Below are 17,924 nucleotides of genomic sequence, written 5' to 3' on the forward strand. Positions count from 1 at the left end.
TTTTTCAGTCCCACTAAATAAACTTTCAGTCCTTACTTTTCAAATTGTGCAAAGGCTCACAGATCTCAGGAGATTTTCAAAGAGGAAAATTGTAACTTGAGTTCAAATTGAAGACCAGATCAAGAGGAAGAAAAGATGTATACAGCCAAAGATAATTCCCAAAGGGAGGCCATTGCACACTTGGAGATGTGTGTCTCCAAACCAAGGGGAGTGGCAATCTGGAGCTCATGACACCTCCAAAGCACCCACACCATGAGACCAAGTTCACATGTAGGCATATCTAACCTCACTGTCTAGTCTCCCACTTCTCACATTCTTCAATTCTTTGCCCCCACCCTAGCTACAGTCCAACTTGTTTCATAGGAAAATAGATTAATGTATTCTCCAGTGTTGAAATGAGGGAGGAACAACAAGGTGCACGGGGGGACAAGCGTATGGCTGGTCAGGAGAGAGGGATTACGTGAATTACAATTGATTTTCCACCATTAATGGACCATGAAGTGCTTGTGATTGCATCTTGAAGAGATTTATAATTATTCATTGAATCTCAGAAGATAATTAAACTTCATTAAACACAGACATGACAAGCTTGCATAGTAAAGAATAAACCCCAGAGCAGGTTCCTGATAGAAGAGGGAGATACAGTGTTGGGAGATGATAAGGAGAACCAGGGGAAATAAAAGAGGGGTTCTTCACTAGAAACAGGTTTTGTCCAAACAAGAAATTGCTGCCCTCAATGTGTTTTTTCCGCCTCTTTTTCCTTTGTTTTTAAGGGTACTTTCCTTTTCTTTCACACATCATAACCACACCATCGCCTTTGCCTGACATTAAGAATGCTTTATATAATACACTTACCTATTCTGCAGCAGGTGCTGTGTGAAAATGTTCTAGTGATTTAGAGCCAGTGGGGACTGATCTTTTTGCATGTTTACCAAAGTGGCTCTGATGTACAAAACACAGACTGTGGAAGGAGCTGGGCAGAAGGAGATGCAGTTCATCACCACATGGATCGGAATTCCCAAATAGTTCAGCCTTTGAGAGATCAAGGGAGTGCTTACCTCTTTCAAATAGTTCAGCCTTTGCTTGTGACCATGTGAAAATTTAGCCCATATAGTCTATATTCTAGACATTTATTAGGGTATAATGGAACACATACTACAGGCTATACAGTATGTTCAATACTGGTGTAAATTATGCCCTAGTTGGATACAAAGCATTTGAAACAGATAAGCAGAATCTAAGAATATTTCAGAAAAGAAACTTATTCATCAATGAAGAAACCCACTGGAGAAAGAAAAAGCTAACAATAATGTGCACTGCTGAGGATCAAAGGAATCTTGGCCTGCTGATAGTGGTAACTAAAGCCATTAATCCAGAATAGTATTTGTTCAAAACTTTATTACTGTGCTCTTGGGAGCTGTCAGTGATTACAATGCCCCAACTCAGGTAAACATCTGCATCTACAAACACAGTCAAAGTAACCCCTTGTTGGAGTACTCTGTCTTTTGCTCGTACAAGGTATGCTGTTGGTAAGCCAAAACCCCCTGCTGTCTTGGCTTAAGGTGATCTCCCTGCCTTCTGCATTTACTCTGAATTTCCACATAGAATGAAGGACAGGTCCACCTTATGTTTTCTCCAGCCCCCTTTATAATATAAATTGTCTGATCTACCAAGGGTCATCCAGCATCAAGCTCAGCCAAATATAAGACTGTTGGGACACCCCTACTACTGCAGAGCCAGTGGTTAGTGCTTACAAAGCAAGAATGGGCTGTATTTCCAGGAGGAGTCAGCCTATAGAAAAGGACAGAAATCTCGGACTTGCCCAGTATAGTTTTTCTTCCTCTCAAAGGGCTCTCTTTTCATTATTGCCCTCCTAGAACTGAACCTGAAGAGTTTTCAGTCCTGAGGCAATCTGATTTTATTAACAATTGGAAATGTTGATATGAAGTTAAAAGGACCCACAGAAGATGCGTCTCCCACCAGGCTGAAATAACTTTGCTGAGCACACAGGCTCTGCAGAGCACCGTGCATAGGGGATGAGACAATGCAGTTCGCACTATACTTCTAGCGTGAACATCTCTTTGCCATCCACACCCAGGGGAACAACTGAGCCCTACAGCTACATTTCTCTCATCTCTTCTTCATTTTCTATTCCTACCTGACATAACAGGTCCTCTTTCCCTCACCTCAGATAGATTTTAGAAATATAGGTCTTCCCTATCATAGCATAGCTTAAATCAAGCTGTTGTAGCTAACATTTCACTACAGTAACATTGCCAGAGACGCACAGTATATACAGACCAGCACAATAATAGATATAGACAAAATGAAGGATAAACAGGCAGACACCCAAGTGGAAATTAATCAGCTGAGAGCTGTTACTTATTTTCTCACCTAGAAAAAGTCTTTGTACGAGGTCTTTGTACAAAGCCCAGAGTCTCTGGCACAAAGACAAGGATTCGGGTCTATCAGACCTGATTTCTAATTGGTACAGTTCAGCTAGTGAAATCTCCTTCATATAACTCCATCAGTTTAATCATTCTGTAAGCCAATTAAGCTAAACTGATTTAATAAAGGAGCAAACCAGTCCTGCTGTATATATCCAGAGTACTTGCTCCAATTTAACTGAGTGAATTTAAAATCAGTTTCAGAAAATCTGTGCAAAGCTTGTAGAGGGATTTCCAGTCCTTTCAGAGAAGAGAAAGACTGAAGGGAGACTGTCTCCACCCAAGACCCTTCCTGTCTTGTTTTGCAATGAATCACCCATCTCAGCTTTGCAATGAATGAGGTTTCTGAAGGCAGCGTTTACTCTGGCTCTCACCCCTGTGCTGTAGCACCATGTGTTTTACAGCATTGTCAAACATAATGATTCCTACCCTGGAGAGAAATTGGGTCCCATTTTATATTTTATTGCCTCAGAAAGAACATTTTTTACTTTCCACAGTCCACAGTTGGCAGCAACAGCCCCATAAATCTTGCCAAATGCTTTTTGTTGATATATTGTCCACCAAGAAGTCTGTGAGGCTGGGGCCAGCATGGAGTAAACAAGTTAATGGCCTCCTGATCCATGTCCGAAGAGGGAGAGCATCAGGGATGAGGAGTGCTGCAAAGTCACTGCAGACAAAGTCCAGCAGCTGGTGGGTGAGCTAAGAGACCACTGGGAGTTTGTTTCCCAGGCTTCATCCAGAATAACATGCAAGTTGCAATCCTTCCTGGCCCTTGTGAAAGGGGACCTTACACCAGAAAGCTTACCTAGCCGTGGTGCCAGCTCACTCTGCCAGTCCTCGTGTTTGCTGCAAGAGCTCCGGCTGGTTCTGACAGGGCATGATTGTGGGGAAACCTGCGGGAGCCCCAGTGCATGCCAGCAGAACTCATGGAAACCAGGATAAAGGAAAATTGGAAGGCAGGGAAAAGCAAGAACATACTTGTGCTGGTGAATGCATCTGCATAGGAGCAGATTTCACAGCTGAAGGGACAGAATGCACTACAGTGCACAGTGTGAGCACAGAGGAATGAATACAAGAGACACACAACTCCCTGTCCACGGGGAGCAATCTCAGTGCAGTTGGTGTACGTGCTCTCTGGGAGGAGGGTAAGCACGTGTGAGATTGTTAGATGTAACTGTGTTGGACATGGTTGTAAGCAGTTCCTATAAAGCAGATGAACATGTTTGTAGATGCAAGAGCATGTTTTGGTACATCTGTTTCTAAATTTAAGTGGACAGTGATGCTTGTTCTTGCGTTATGGGAGTATCCAAAATGTGTATTGCATGTGTGTTAGTTGGTCCAGGGGTAGGGGTGTATGTATGTGACACGGTCTACTTGTGTATTAGCACATGTACATACAGACACACACAACTGTCCCTCAGCCAAGTCCTAATTTCTAATAGACTTGCCCTTTGGGGGTGATGACAGAGCCTCTGCCTGAGAAAAAGAGATGTTCAGCTTGATTCCTCTGGGCAGCTAATGAGCCGCTTCCCTCCTCTCCGTCTTTGTCCCTGTGCTCCTCCCTGAGCTCCAACAGCACTTCACGTGTAATGAAGAAATAATGCCATAATGACTTGATATGTTACACTCAGCCCAGTCATAATGCCTTGGAACAACTAACTGCCACTGTGCAAGGGCTCTAGCAACTCAGCTGGTCATGTCCTGTTAATGCAAAGCCCTGTATGCCTCTCTAGGCACAGGGCCTATTCAATGGACCTTCATCATGCAAAACAGAACCAAATCTTGCAGTTCCAGATGTTCCAAGCTTTACTGCCCCACACTTTTCCTCCAGCAATGGGGCAGGAATGCAGTCCTACAGACACAACCCATATCAGTCACTATGGTTGTCTGTCATTCCTTACGAGCTGAAAATGCTCCTGAGGCCTCAAGAACAAAAATACTGCTAACCCTGGCTGGAAGCATAATGAACAGGAAGAAGGATTGATTGCTATGGCTGTAATTAAGTGAGAGGCTTTGATAGCCTCATAAGCCGCAAGAGCCAAACCAGAGTCCTGATGTGGCGTTAGAGTGGCACGGCCTCTCTCCCTGCACCCTGCCACCTTCTCCTGTTAACAGCACCTTAGGATTCTGAGCACGCAGCTGCCCTGCTCCAGGCTTTATAGGCTACAAGTCATTTTAAGGGGAAATGGAAGAAATGAGCTTCCCACAGATGAGTGTGATAGAAGGCTCAGGGACTGACTACGTGTGAGAAGGAGCAGGAATTGGCAAGCTGCCTCCCATTCTGTGCCTAGCCTCCCACCCTGTGCCTCACCTGATTGTAAGGTGTCTCTCCACATTAAGCATAGCATTGCATTCATTTATAGTCTGTGAACAGTGTGTCATATCCAGGGCAGGAAGGCATGGGGTGTGGAGGTGTAAGGAGGAGGGAATAATTATACACCAAGGACTTGAATCCAATGAGATTTACACCCTTCCTCAGCCATAGACATTGCTGAGGGCTCTAGAGATAAACACACTTGCTCAGCAGAGACAAATGCTGCCTGCCAGCCTACAGATGCTCAGCCTCCCCTGCATGCCAGTTCCCTAAGGATAACCCAATTCTCAAAGGGGATGCAGCTCTCTGCATCCCACTCCTCTCCCATTTGCACACAGAAGTGATGTCTTCATTGGATATCTCTTTCACAGTATGAGTGGTGTCCCGAGGGGGCCAAGATACATTTTTTTTCCCTTCGTGTAGCTAGTTGAGGCAAGTGCTCTGCCTGCCAGCCCCCTCCATTTTGCAGCACAGCCACACCAGTGTGTTCCCACATGATGGAACAGGACATCACACCACTCTTCTCCCTCAGCTCCTCCTCTCAGCCCAGCTTGCCACATGTAGTGCCTCTGTGCTGAGGTGGCTTCGTGTGACAACAGAAAACCAGGATCCTCATAAATATACATGTCAAAAGAAGACATTTCCAGGCAGCTTGGCATAGATCTCAAAGATCATCACAGAAACCTCCTTTATGAGTCTCTCTGCCCTCTCCCCCAGGTCCAGTGTTTTGGCTCTGGTAATGCACAGCCCTTTCAGTAAACACTCTTGTAAGCTGTAACCATATTTTTCCTGTAGCTCATGGGAAATACATGGGTCATGGGAAAAAAAAATTTTGACAGCCCTTGAGCTTGTGCTGAACTCAGGATAAACTCAAGACAGACAGAGCCTTTCCTATCCCTCTGAGTGTGCACTCAGCTTCACCCTGCTATCAATGCACCTTACCCTCCTCCTCTGCTTCAATCCCACGCAGAAACAGAAAACTCCTCAACCCACCCCACCTTTATCTCTTAGCAAACAATTCCCTTTCCTTAGATTTGTCCATAGCTAGTCGTCTATTCCCCTATAACATTTTTATGTACTATTTTGAGTATGTGCATGTTAAATGTTTTTCTTCTTAAAAGTGATTCAAGAAATAACCAGGAATATCCTCCTACTTTACAAGTTCCATGAGAGGTGATAGTTCCTCACAGTGAGGTGGGAGAACAGAGGAATGAGAACTTCTTGATCCTGCTCCTAGCTCTGGCATTAGCATTTTCTGTATATCTAGCTACTTCCTAGGGCTGCCTCAGTTTCCCCGCTGTGACTGCCTGACAGAGACACTGTGAGACATAGTCATCTGACATATACAAAAACCTGAGCTCTTCAGATAAGAGGAGCTAGACAAGGACACTGTCATATTGTGACATGATGCCTTTGAGCTTCCTAGTAACCAGACAACGGCTCAACTAGCAAGATCCTATTGTAACTACTGTCTGAGTCAGACCGGAGGATTTGCCTGTATCATCTTAACTTCACAGTGCCTCCCCCGCAGTGTGTTTGCAGTACATTCCCTTGACCAGGATGTCTGACCCCAGAACAACGCCACTTCAATCTTTGTCCATCGCACATTGTTGGCCTTGAAACTCCGAGCACCAGGGGTGACAGACATATCCGGAGAGTGACAGACTACCAGAGTCAGCAGAATGCAGCCTGTTGCCATGGAAATTCAAGCCCCCTTTTCAAGCATCTGTGCAGCTCAGGGGAACGTGTCCAGCTCCCACTGTGAAAAATCTTTGTAAAGAGTCCCGTGGAGAGTTGGTTTTGTATCCCACAATTGCTCTTTGCTCCCCAGCCCAATTATGTGTTCTAGCAGGAAACGATGGACCACAGCTTGGCTCAGGATGTATGACGTCAAGGTGCATTGTCTAACAGATGAGCCTGCAACCAAGGGCACGATTTTCTAGTACAAAAACTGCAGGAAAATTTCAGATTTTTTTTTAAATATTGGAAGAGATCCATTTTCACTACTATGCCACAGGGTAACACCAGGTGATGCCACTCAAAAGTCGGCTTTTGGGAGATCTGCTTATCTGAACGTGCATCAGTTGGATCTTGCAGGCTTATTCATATGTCCACTACATTGATAGGCTTTTTTTGGATGTTGACAAAGGCATTGTCACGCAATGTGACACTCATTGTGTCATGCAGGCGTGACACGCAAATAAATAAGTAAAATAAAAACAAACACTAGGACAGAGGGGTGCTGATGGAAAATTCCAGCAAACAAACCAACACATTTGGCTGCAGCATAGTTTGTAACTGCAGAAAATGAAAGCAGAGCATGGGAATTATTAACTATTTCTCTGTCATTTCCAAGCTTCAGTCATGTGTGTGCATCACCACTTACACACATATGGGCAGTGTTATGCAGTATTATGACCAAGAATATTTCTTTACGTGCCCAAGTTCATGATATCCCATATCAGCTGTGTATGCTGCATCTGCATTGGCATGTGCTCAAAGACAAATGTGCATGTATGCCTGCCATTGTGTCTATATATGCACCCGTGGTACTCATCAGGACAGAGACATGATGCTTGTGAAAAGAGATTACATTCCCTTTAAAGGCGTAGTCACTTCTCCAAAAGTTTTGTCAAGCCTAATTACCTGTGCTGTTTTCCTCATGAAATGACTTTGCATCTCCAAGCTTACCTTCCCCAATTGCATTGATCCTTTTGGTTCTTACGAAATACAGGTATTTAAGTGAGTCTGCTGCTGGTGGAGGCTCCTGCTGTAGGAGCCAGGTAATGAGCACTAGGAGCGTGCTTGGGCTTTCAAAGCTCCAGACAGCTTCATTAGCCAAACAAAGGCCACACTTCCAGAGCTGTACAAAGAGGCAGGGGGTGTGATGTAGAAGAGCTCTAGCCTGAGACTGGAGGCAACAGTTCTTCATTACATTATTGTACATGCGGCCCTCTGGGAGTGGCCAGTTGTTCAAGGAGTTGTGATAATAAGCTCTCCAAGGATGCTGGTTTTGTGATGTCCAAAGCACAGACATTTGAGATTCTCCCCCAACAAAAGCCCATGACAAAACACCCTCAAGACTTTTCCTTTCAGGCTTCATTCCAGAATCCCTAAAAGACACCTGAAAGCCTAGTTCAACATGCCTGGTTTCTCATGCAATTTCTGACACCACAATTAAGCAACTGTCAAACACTGCTGTAAAAGACGACTGATGCCTTTTCATTATCAGTGGCCCAAAGCCCTCCCCAAAGGGCACTGCACCCAAGATACACCACTATTTGTTGAGAAGACTCCTGAAATCCACGGTTTATGCTATAAAATTCCCCTGCCTAGCAGTTCAAAAAGTTCCTTCTGAACTTAGCTATGGAAATCTCTCACAATCCAAAGAGCCTCCCCAGAGAAGAAACAGATTTACTTCCTGACAGTCTTTCCTGAAGTCTTTTTCCAGTGAAATTCAATGACGATAAACATGACAGGCACTGTAAAACCCAGCAAATGCACTATTTCTTTTCCTTTTTCCACCATTCCCAGTATAAATACCACCCTGAGTCCTGGGGGCTACGTGCCAAGTCTTTGGCCTGGGGATCTGGGTTCTCCAGAGATCACAAGAAATTTGTGGTGGTGGGTGAGAAAGAGAGAGGGAGGGAGTTAGATGCAGGGACACCAGGAGGAAATATTTTCACACTACATTTTACAACCCCTCCCATGGATTTCCCTGAACAGTTATTATGATGCACCCTACAGGGTCACCATAAATACAGATCTGCCCATCACACACTCTTCAACATCTCTGTAGCTCTCAAGTCTGTATATCAGATGGGAACCTTGCTTGTTCTTCCTTCCCTCACTCCCCCCCGTCTCTGCTGCAGTGCTTTTCTGAGAAATCCCAGGGGAAATAATTCTGGAAAAGAGGCAAAAAACTTAATCAAAAGCTGCATCAATAAACAATTTGGTTCACTGGGAGCCAGAATGAAACTTGGACAGATGAGAATGCAGGCACGGAGCTAAGGGACAAGCAGCACGAAGGGGAGTGCTCAGGTTTCACATGCAAGTCTCAGCCCCGTGTACACAGCATTTTTCTAAGTGTCCTGGGCCTGCTGTTGGGTGGGTGAATTGAGCCCCCAAACTTTGGCTACATGGGTACAGCTTTTGTGCCAAGAAAGACTTCTGGTCTGAGCTGAACTGCAGCAGAGGAAGTAGATTCCTACCGAACGCCAAAGCCCTAAGCAGCCCACACCCAGACACAGTGCTAGCCTGAGACGGAAGCCAAAGAATATCAATCTTGACAAACAATAATTTCCACCCTGAAACCAGATGGAAAATCAAATACCACAAAAATCCTCCTGAACCTAAACTCCCTTCCTAAAAAAATTCAAGTTCGGTCAATCAATAGGTTTCTTTGCAATAATTTTAAACCAACTCATTTTATGTCAACCTTTAAAAGATGTATTTACTTTTTTTGGTAACTTCATTTCTTATTTGAAAGCATAAATTTTAAATGTAAAAAAAAGGATTTTCATCGATTTAAAAATGTTTTTTATTAAGACATCCTATTTGCTCCTTTTTCTGCAAATCAGAGCTTCTTTTCTCCACAATATCACTCTGCTATGGGAAGGGATTTGGGGTCTCCAAAGCTAGGGCTTCAAACCTCCATGCAAACCCTCCTGCAATTCTCAGCGGATGTGAATCTATGCCTAGTCACTTTGTAGGCATGCAGGCAGGGTCACAATGGTTTAATCTCATAATTTCCTTCCCCCAAAGAGCTTGGAGCATGGGACTCTGCTCATAGGTTTTCATACAGTTAGGGCTAAGCACCCCTAAGGGACTACACAATCTTTCCTACCATAACAGAGAAACTCGACACAAGCAGTTTCTCTCTCATGACCTTCCTGTTAGCACCCTGGACTCCAATCCAAACACCTGCATCTCCATGAAATTGCTTCAAGATTACCATGAATTCATCTCCAGCCTCATTTTCCTTTTCCCTTTTCTCTCCCTGATTGTGAGGCCTTACCCATATGACAGCTTCATTACAAGTGACCTTCAGCACTGGCTTTGTTGGGGAAGTGATTTAGAACCAAATTACTGATCTATTTCTTTCACCTCCTCCCTCGTACTGGAGGCAGCACTGAAGAGGCCGTCTGAAACAGCACATTTTGAACACATTACTGAAGGGGAGACAGAGCAGAAAGCCATCCTCCACCACAGTCCAACATGAAGGGGCCAAACTGTTCTTGGAGAAATGCCAAAACAATCGTACAATTTATTCCAAGAGTACGGATGAGTCTGATTTAAACTAGCCAGGAAACAGCTCTCAAGGAACTGGGGACTGCTGAGAACAGACGGAGGTAGCTGGAAAAAACAGGGGGCAGGTGGCTGCTTGGAAGACAGGACCACTCTGGCACATGGGTAAAGCAGAAGGGAGATGGCAATATGGACCTCGTTGTTATGAGCTAGGTTAAATCTCATTGGAACCCGTGAGAAGAGCAGCTGTCTCTGATTCAGGCTAAATCCAAGGACACTTACATGTCTCTCTGTTTGGTACAAATGGAGCAATGGAGTTTACCATTCAAAACAAAAGGACAAGGGTTGAGCATGAGCTGTGTCTGAGCATGAGCTATGACACAGAGCTGTGAGCTTTACTGTAGCTGAACGGTGCAAGGGGTATTTGTGTGTGTGTGTGTGTGAAAGAAAAAGAGAAAGGAGAAGAAGATGAAGAAGAAAAAATAACCAGAGCTGGAGCAGATCACTAAGAACAGTCAGAATAAGCAAGGGAAACCTGAAAAAAATCAGAGAGAGCTGGTACCAGAGGAAAGGTGATTAAAGAGTCCTCTGCCTCCCAAGTGGCAGTAATAGCCAGAGAGAGTTAAAAGCAGAGTAAGTGGGGAAGCAGGAGTGGGGAGTCCCTGCTCTCACAGAGTGAAGTCTTTTCAACCATTATAGCATAACATGTAACAGGGTGGCCCTTGAATGAATGTCCAAATCAAAAACCCGTTAAACTGGACCCACTCATGAGGCTCTCATTCTCCTTCTTTTCAGCAGTGGCATCCCCATTAGCCAACACTTCCTGAACAAGAGACAAGCACTTACAGAGGAGCACTGCTGAGATTTCAGTGCTCAAGATGCAGAACTCCAATTGACTCTCTTGGACTCTTAGTGATATCGGCAAGCAAGCAGCAGTCAGCGACCTCAGGAACAGGTTAGAGCCTTGCAGAACTGAATTCTCAGCCTGGGAACTTACAGTGCCTCGTATGATCTGCTTGCTATACGATGAACACATAGAAGAGAATCTATTCTTAATCCATCCAGGCTGAGGAAGAGAGGGTAGAGACACACTGAACCATTTGGGGAATGAAACTGGTAGCAGGCTGTTTGGCTCAACCGTTTCAGCACAGTGACTTACCAGTTGGGAAGAATTTAATTTGCAAACAGAAAACATAAAAGGAAAGTCAAGACTAAGTAAAGCAATAACAGAAGAGCCCAGTAATGAGAGGCTCCCACAAGAGGTGATTGGCTGATCCATATGGGAAAGAGCGGCACAAAGTGGGTACAGGGAAATAGCAGGAAGAGATTAACTGCTGACGCTGAAGTGCTATTTCCAGCTGACATTTATCTCTGCCTTGGAATTCCCAGTTGGACAGAAGAGGTGACAACAAACAGGAGAAATTTACACTGGCCACTTTATGCAAATCTAACCTTTCTGCACCTGCCAGGTGGGGAGCATTTATTTACTTTCTGGCTGCCTGGCTAAATTGGCAGGAGGAGTGAATCCAAACAGAATACAGAGAAGGTCAAAGGAATACGGCTCGTGACTGTAATTTCAGGACCTGCTACAGGCATTGCAATTTTAATGTGTCAGTTGAGAGATATACACCCTAGGCAAATGAACTGGCAAAAGACATGTGCATGTGCCAGTGTATTCTTCCACATAAGCATTTCATTGCCCTCTGACGTGCAGATTCAGAGATGCTAATCCGTGTCACAGTCCTTACCTGTGTCTTGCTCATAATGGACCTCAGCAAATTCCTTTAGCCCATGTATGAAGAGGGATTAATTTTGGACCAGGCAGATCTGGGTTCAATCGCCTTTATCACAATGACTTTTCAAGATGTAAAGATGTTAAGCTGAGCAGTAACTGCGAGATGTCTGGGTGTGAATTTTTCACAATTTTAAATAGAAAGATAGCACTTATATATACACTATCAAATTAATAAGTTCATACTGCACTGTAACAAGTGAAAACAAATTCCTGCCACCCCAGAATACGGCTGCCTTTTTTTTTTGCATGCTAAATAAAATCTCCTTGCAATATATAGTTACATTTACATTAAAAGGTCTCTTTTTGTCCACATAAATATAATGCAGCCATCTCTTGAGTAAAAAACGGCACAAGAGCCCTTGGTATGAAAGATCGGGGAAAAAGTAGAGACCCACGTATCTGGCTAAAAGTATAATGGAAGTCTTCAGATGGGCTGCCAGTGCCTCCGCACCATATTGAACCATGGTCACAACACAAGAAATTAAAAATAGTATCCTAAAAGTACAAATGCCCTGAGATCTCTGGTCTTCCAGGTCAAGAATGCACTGGCTAACAGGGTGCTCCAGATGCACCAGCTGCCTCCAAGAGCCTGCTAGGGCACTGCTTCAGTCTAGGCACAAAGGATAATGTTATTTTCCAGCTCAGTTTGTACTACATGGCATCCTCCAAAATCCCACTGGCACTAGCACTCGTACAGTCAGCATACAGCCTGATTTTTCGAACATGACTAGCAATTCAGGATCTTACCGACAAATGGCTTCAAGGGATTAGTTTCTAGAAAGTACTCAGATCTCCCTCCTCTTTATGGTATCAGTGTCTGGGCACCCAAGATCGCATACGGGCAAGAGGGCTGCTGGCAGCCAGCTTTTTTTACAACTTTTTTAAGTCCCTTGAATTCAAATCTAAGTCAGATACTTTATAACTCATCCTACTGGCTTATCAAGCAGGATACTTCTATAAATAAGAGCTTTCTTTTGCTTTCCGGCTTCTGAGTCTTTAGGTCGCACCTGGGTCAAATGTTCAAGCTTTTCACTACAGCTATGAAAGACAGGAACTGACCTCTGAACACAAGAAAATATCTTGTGGCATCTTGTTCCTCTAGGATCTCCAGGGTTGAAAAAAGAAAGACAAAATAATGCTAAGTTCACAGTAAATACCATGGAAATGGTCAATATTTGAGCAAAATCACTGGTTCCTCAACTGATTCCCCACACCACATGGCAACATTAGGACCAAACCAATTGGTGTCACACTTACAGGTCTTGTGCGACAAAGCCAACAGGTTCCCAAGACTGTCTTCTACAAACTCCAGGTTTCTTTCAGCATCTGTCATCCAGCCCAATTTTGCTTAACATGCAAGAACTGACAACATCCCGAGGTGATCTGGCTGCAGGGCATACCAGGGGCATATTTCTGAACCAGGCACGCCCTCCCATTGCCCCTGCCCTGCATCTCTGGCCGGCTGGTTTTGTGCAAGAAGGGGAAAAAAAAGGATTTATGAAGGGTCAGAGAAAAAAGGCAAAGAAGGAAAAATCCCTTAGGATAAAAGAGATGAGAAATTCAAGGTAGTTTTAAAGCAGTTAGTGAAGTCAAGAGCCCAATCTGACCTGAAGTCACAGCAGTGAGAAAGTAAATGGACTTTTAAGGACTTAGGCTGAGACTTTCAAAGCCTTTTCAAGAACTTGGGTGTTCATTTCCATTTATTTGATTGGATTGTTGCCAAGAAAATCCTGTGGGCTGCTCTGATTCTGGAGGTCTGAATTTGGAAAAGAGGAGGTAGACTTCGCTTTGGTTTTTATCTTTTATATATATAGATAGATCTACATAAAGAATCATCAAAACCAGCCAATCCTTTCCTTCACCATTAGAGATCCTGAAGGGTCAAGAATTGCAGGCTACAGAGGAATCATCGCAGAGGATAAAAGGGAGTTACAAAGAGACTGCCAAACAGCAGAAGGGCTGCTGACATTCATGTTCTTGTGGCTCTATTGCTTTTCCCTCCTTTTTACCCATAAAATGAACAGGGTTCCCCTAATTTACCAGAGTCACTCTAGCATTGGGTGGAAAAAACAGAGGATTATGTTGTCCTAACAATCCTCCATCCCATCGCTTTCACATCATTATTTCATTGCCTGACAACACCTGTTTCTGCTCTGCAGTGTGAGGCTCTGGAGGCAGTATCCAGCTTCAGACACACTGCACAGGACAGGACTCCCTGGGAATACATGTTAAGAACTGCCTGTCACCTAAGTTCATAGCATTTTGTAGGATTTCCCATTTTCCATAGGCTTATGGACTTCTGCCATCCTAATTCCAGACACCACAAAAAGCCCACCCCTATAAGCCATGTGGGTTGTTTCCCTTTCCAGTAGGAAAGAGCAGTAGTGGAAATTAGTTTCTTCTGTCTTCCAGCTCTCATGAGCTCTATGTTAAGAAGGCTTGGGGCTTCAGTTCTGGCAGACTATCAACTGCCCAGCAGGTAAAGAAAGCAATAAGTGGAAAGTAATTGATAGCAGCAGGTAGCTCCAATAAGTTTCTTAATCAATACAATTTATAGCAGAGACAGCTCCAAACACTGAAGTAGGGAAGCCCAGCTTAATGTGTTTATAACTTTTCTCATTTCGTTTTGCTCATTTTCCTTCCCTACTTCTTTCAGCAGTGTTCTTTTAAGAACTAATTTCTCCATGGATGTAACAAGCTCATGCTTCATTCACCATTATCTTACAAACTCCTTGTAAATTGAATTACCTGTATGGCAAAGGGGAACTGCCCTAGTTCTCCGGACAGAGTGGAGCTCAGACACATGGCCTTGTTCTTAGCAGAAAGTAATTTAATTTTTCTCTGTTATTGGATTTAAAGTCAGGATAAATGAGTGGAAAGCAAATAAAAAAGACCCCCTCCCCAAAAGGGCAATAGAGAGGAAATGGCCGTTAAAACAAAGAGTTTTCATCAATAACTGGTTCCTTAATCTCCAGAATATGTAGAGGGAAGGATGACTTTAGCATTTATGATGCCAGGGGACTGTACATGGATCTCTATCTGTGTAGCTATTGTGTAGCTTTTCTTGCCTTAATTTCCCCACTCATGCACCCGGGATAAAACATATCATTCCCTCGCAGTAGAGGGTTTATTTACCTCATGCACATTGCGATGATCGTGCAACAGGAAGTACTCATTATTAAAAGACATACTCTCTCTGTGCTAAGAAACACCACTTGCAACTGTTCTGACAGGTGACATAAAATACACCAAGCAATTAGGGCTTTCTGACAATGACCAAAGAGTCCAGCAAGAAAGATGCGAGACCTGTCCAAGTTTACCTGATGGATTCAAGTTTAAATAGTTTAAATAGTTTACTGCTCAGATCTAAACATTTCAGCTGACTATGCCAAGGACCTTTCAGACATCCTGCCAGTATTGTTATTGCATGGACACACACTCAGAGTTCTGAATTCTGACAGTCTCTTTGTCGTGGTTTTTGTGTGTGTGCGTTAACGAACATGCGAAGAGGAGCCTCGAGGAGACAGATTTGAAGGGCAGGCAGGCAAGGGTAGCTCTGGGGGTTATAAGGGCTTTCTAATGTTTTTGCACAGTCAGATTAGTATGCAGTAAGGAATCAGCTGACATTTTCCCCATGGCACAGCACAAACCAAACCACCATGCAATCCCAGAAACACATGTGTCATATCTCCTACCTGAAAACCACTGGAATATCTGGAGGTTCTTTTCCACATCCTTCTCCAGTGATATGGGTACAGAATCTTTCTCCTTCTCAGCAACTTCTGCTTCCCAATATTATTCCTCTGCAAAAAGGTAAGAATGAAATTGGTTGTGTGGAGAAAGCAGATACAGAGGAGTTTTCTCTGTATCAGAGCGTTTTCCTTCTTCCTTGTTAGCTGAGATGGGAAATGGAAGAGCTGATTTTCAGTTCTTTCAAAACTTTCTGCAGAATCATAATCAATATTTTTCAATACACAGACAAACAAAAACATGTTTTAACATGAAAAGGTCTGTTTTGGTAAATATAAAAAGCTGATTATTATTCCAAATAACCAGATGGAGAATACTACAGAATCATGAAGAGTCCTTATTTGTCAATTACCAATATTTTTCAGGAAAGTTTTAATTAAAGGACATTTTCCAGTGTTAAAACCCCCACACTTTTCAGCAAAAAGCTAAAAATACTGAGAGAGTCTCTGGTGAAATTCTTGGCAAGACAAGTAAACCATGGTAGAAAGCCTGTTCCATGGAAGATGTTTAATTCCGTTCCAGTGACTCAGCAGCCTCAGAAATGCTTCCAAGCTGCTATGTTCTTCCAGGACTATAATATAAACTTTTCCTTCTTCAAGAAACCTTTTACTATATCAGATGGTTTAGGTAAAAAAAAACCTAGTCAGAGCTTCAGTCCGTTCCAACTGAGGAATCCAAAGCAAGGTCATTAGAATTTAAGGTATTAGAAACTATAACTTTTCCTCATATACAGACTAGGAAGCAGCAAGAAGCCAATCTCTAAAAGCTGGAATACCTGCTCCTGCAGGATAGGGGTACAGTCGTGGTTAGATGATTGCTCTGAAGCTCTTTCAGAAGAGGTGATCTGAGCCTTTTTCCTCCGAGAACCATGGCCTTCTTGATCTCACTCTGAGGAGGTTTTCTTCGTGGAGGGAACAACTTTCATGGGCCAGATCTTCCTAGGGGGATAAAACCAAGAAGCCTGAGTGAAGACCCTAGAGAGGAGTTAAATTTCTCCCACGTGCAAAGATTCAGACCAGAAAGGCCAAGGTGCACTCAAAGCCCCCTTGACAAGCCCTCAGGAGGATGCTGAGAAACATTTGATCCTGTTCATGAACCTTGAGCAGGGAGATTTGTCTTATTCCCTGGCAGCACTGCAGAAATGCTATGTCAGCCATCGGAGAGCTGCAGAAGGTCCTGGGACCGTGGTGGGGAACTATCCGTACTTCATGCTATGCATCAGACCAGGACTCTTCAAGCAATGCTCAACTGCAGCAATGCCAGGAAGAGATACTGTATCAGGGAGACTGTCTCCCTTTCTTTTTAAGACATTTTAAGCGAATGAATAATTCATCCTGAATGACTTTGAGCCGAGGCGACTCTCCATGTTACCACCTGATTATATGTTCCATAAAAAGGGATGACAGCAATTTATCTCTTTTCTCTTGCCGGGTGGGCTGGTGGGGGGGTAAATATGCTGCCACCAAACTGGAGTGATGAATCATCCCTCAGAGCAACCAATGACACTTTTACTGATTTGGCATGTAGTCCTTCCCAGTGGGAGCAGAAGGGAGAGGGACATCAGCATAAGCCTTCAGGAAAGGAGGGAAGACCATGGGCAATGGAGGGCTCAGTTTTCTCTGTTCATCCCCACGGGATTACTCATTGTTGAATATCCAGCAAAGGCAACTGGGCAGAAGAGCATTCCTCCTGCAAGCAGTGGAGTCTGCAAAGATCAAGTGCTCACACTGCTGTCTGGTGCTAAAGAAAGCAGCTATTAAGTCTTATTCTGCTTTATTATTGACTGAATAGTGGGGTTAGGCTGGAGGAGAGGAACTCTGTTAGACATTCCCCAGAATCATGCTTCTTTCTTGTACAACAAGCTGCGTAGCATATGCCAGTTGTTCAGCTGGGAGATGGGAGTGAGAGAGATTTGTCCTGGGAATTAAAGCACAGATTTACTTAAAGGAGAGGGGACTGCAAGTGGGTGCTGCTCTGGCTAGAGGGAAAGCCCGTTGCCACGTCATTTATCTATGCCCAGTTAGGCAAAGCTCAGCCTTTCCCAAGAGGGGATCATTAGCCCTGCCAACATGGGGCTTTTTGGATGATCTGAAACCACCAAGCATGGATCAATTAGGGCCAAGTCTGAGAAGTGAGGGCTTCCTTTCCTCAAACAATTCAATGCCCTGCTATTACTGCAGTCCATTCTGAGGATATCCCATATGATTATGGACATAGAGACAGCTGCTGTCAAGCTACACCAAGCCAAATGCAGCCAAGTGCTTGATCTTCTTGCCCACAAGCAACACATTCTGGCTATAAATTTTCTCCCCTTGCTGCAGTCCCTCTCCAGGTACTCCGACCTCTGCTGTCAAAACTACAAATGCCTCAT

General features: G+C 43.9%; 1 protein-coding gene across 1 annotated transcript in view; it reads right to left on the minus strand.

Moving 5' to 3' along the window:
- The window catches only part of DISP3 (dispatched RND transporter family member 3), a 104,318-nt gene extending 87,852 nt beyond the window's left edge, over positions 1 to 16,466 (minus strand). The window contains exons 1-2 of the mRNA XM_054222351.1: positions 16,329 to 16,466; positions 15,499 to 15,606 (exon numbers count right to left, since the gene is read on the minus strand). The gene's annotated coding sequence lies outside the window, so the exon portion shown is untranslated. The remainder of the gene's footprint in view (positions 1 to 15,498; positions 15,607 to 16,328) is intronic.
- Between the last annotated feature and the right edge of the window lie 1,458 nt (positions 16,467 to 17,924).

This window comes from Rissa tridactyla, chromosome 16 (assembly GCF_028500815.1).
Source record: "Rissa tridactyla isolate bRisTri1 chromosome 16, bRisTri1.patW.cur.20221130, whole genome shotgun sequence".
NCBI lineage: Eukaryota > Metazoa > Chordata > Aves > Charadriiformes > Laridae > Rissa > Rissa tridactyla.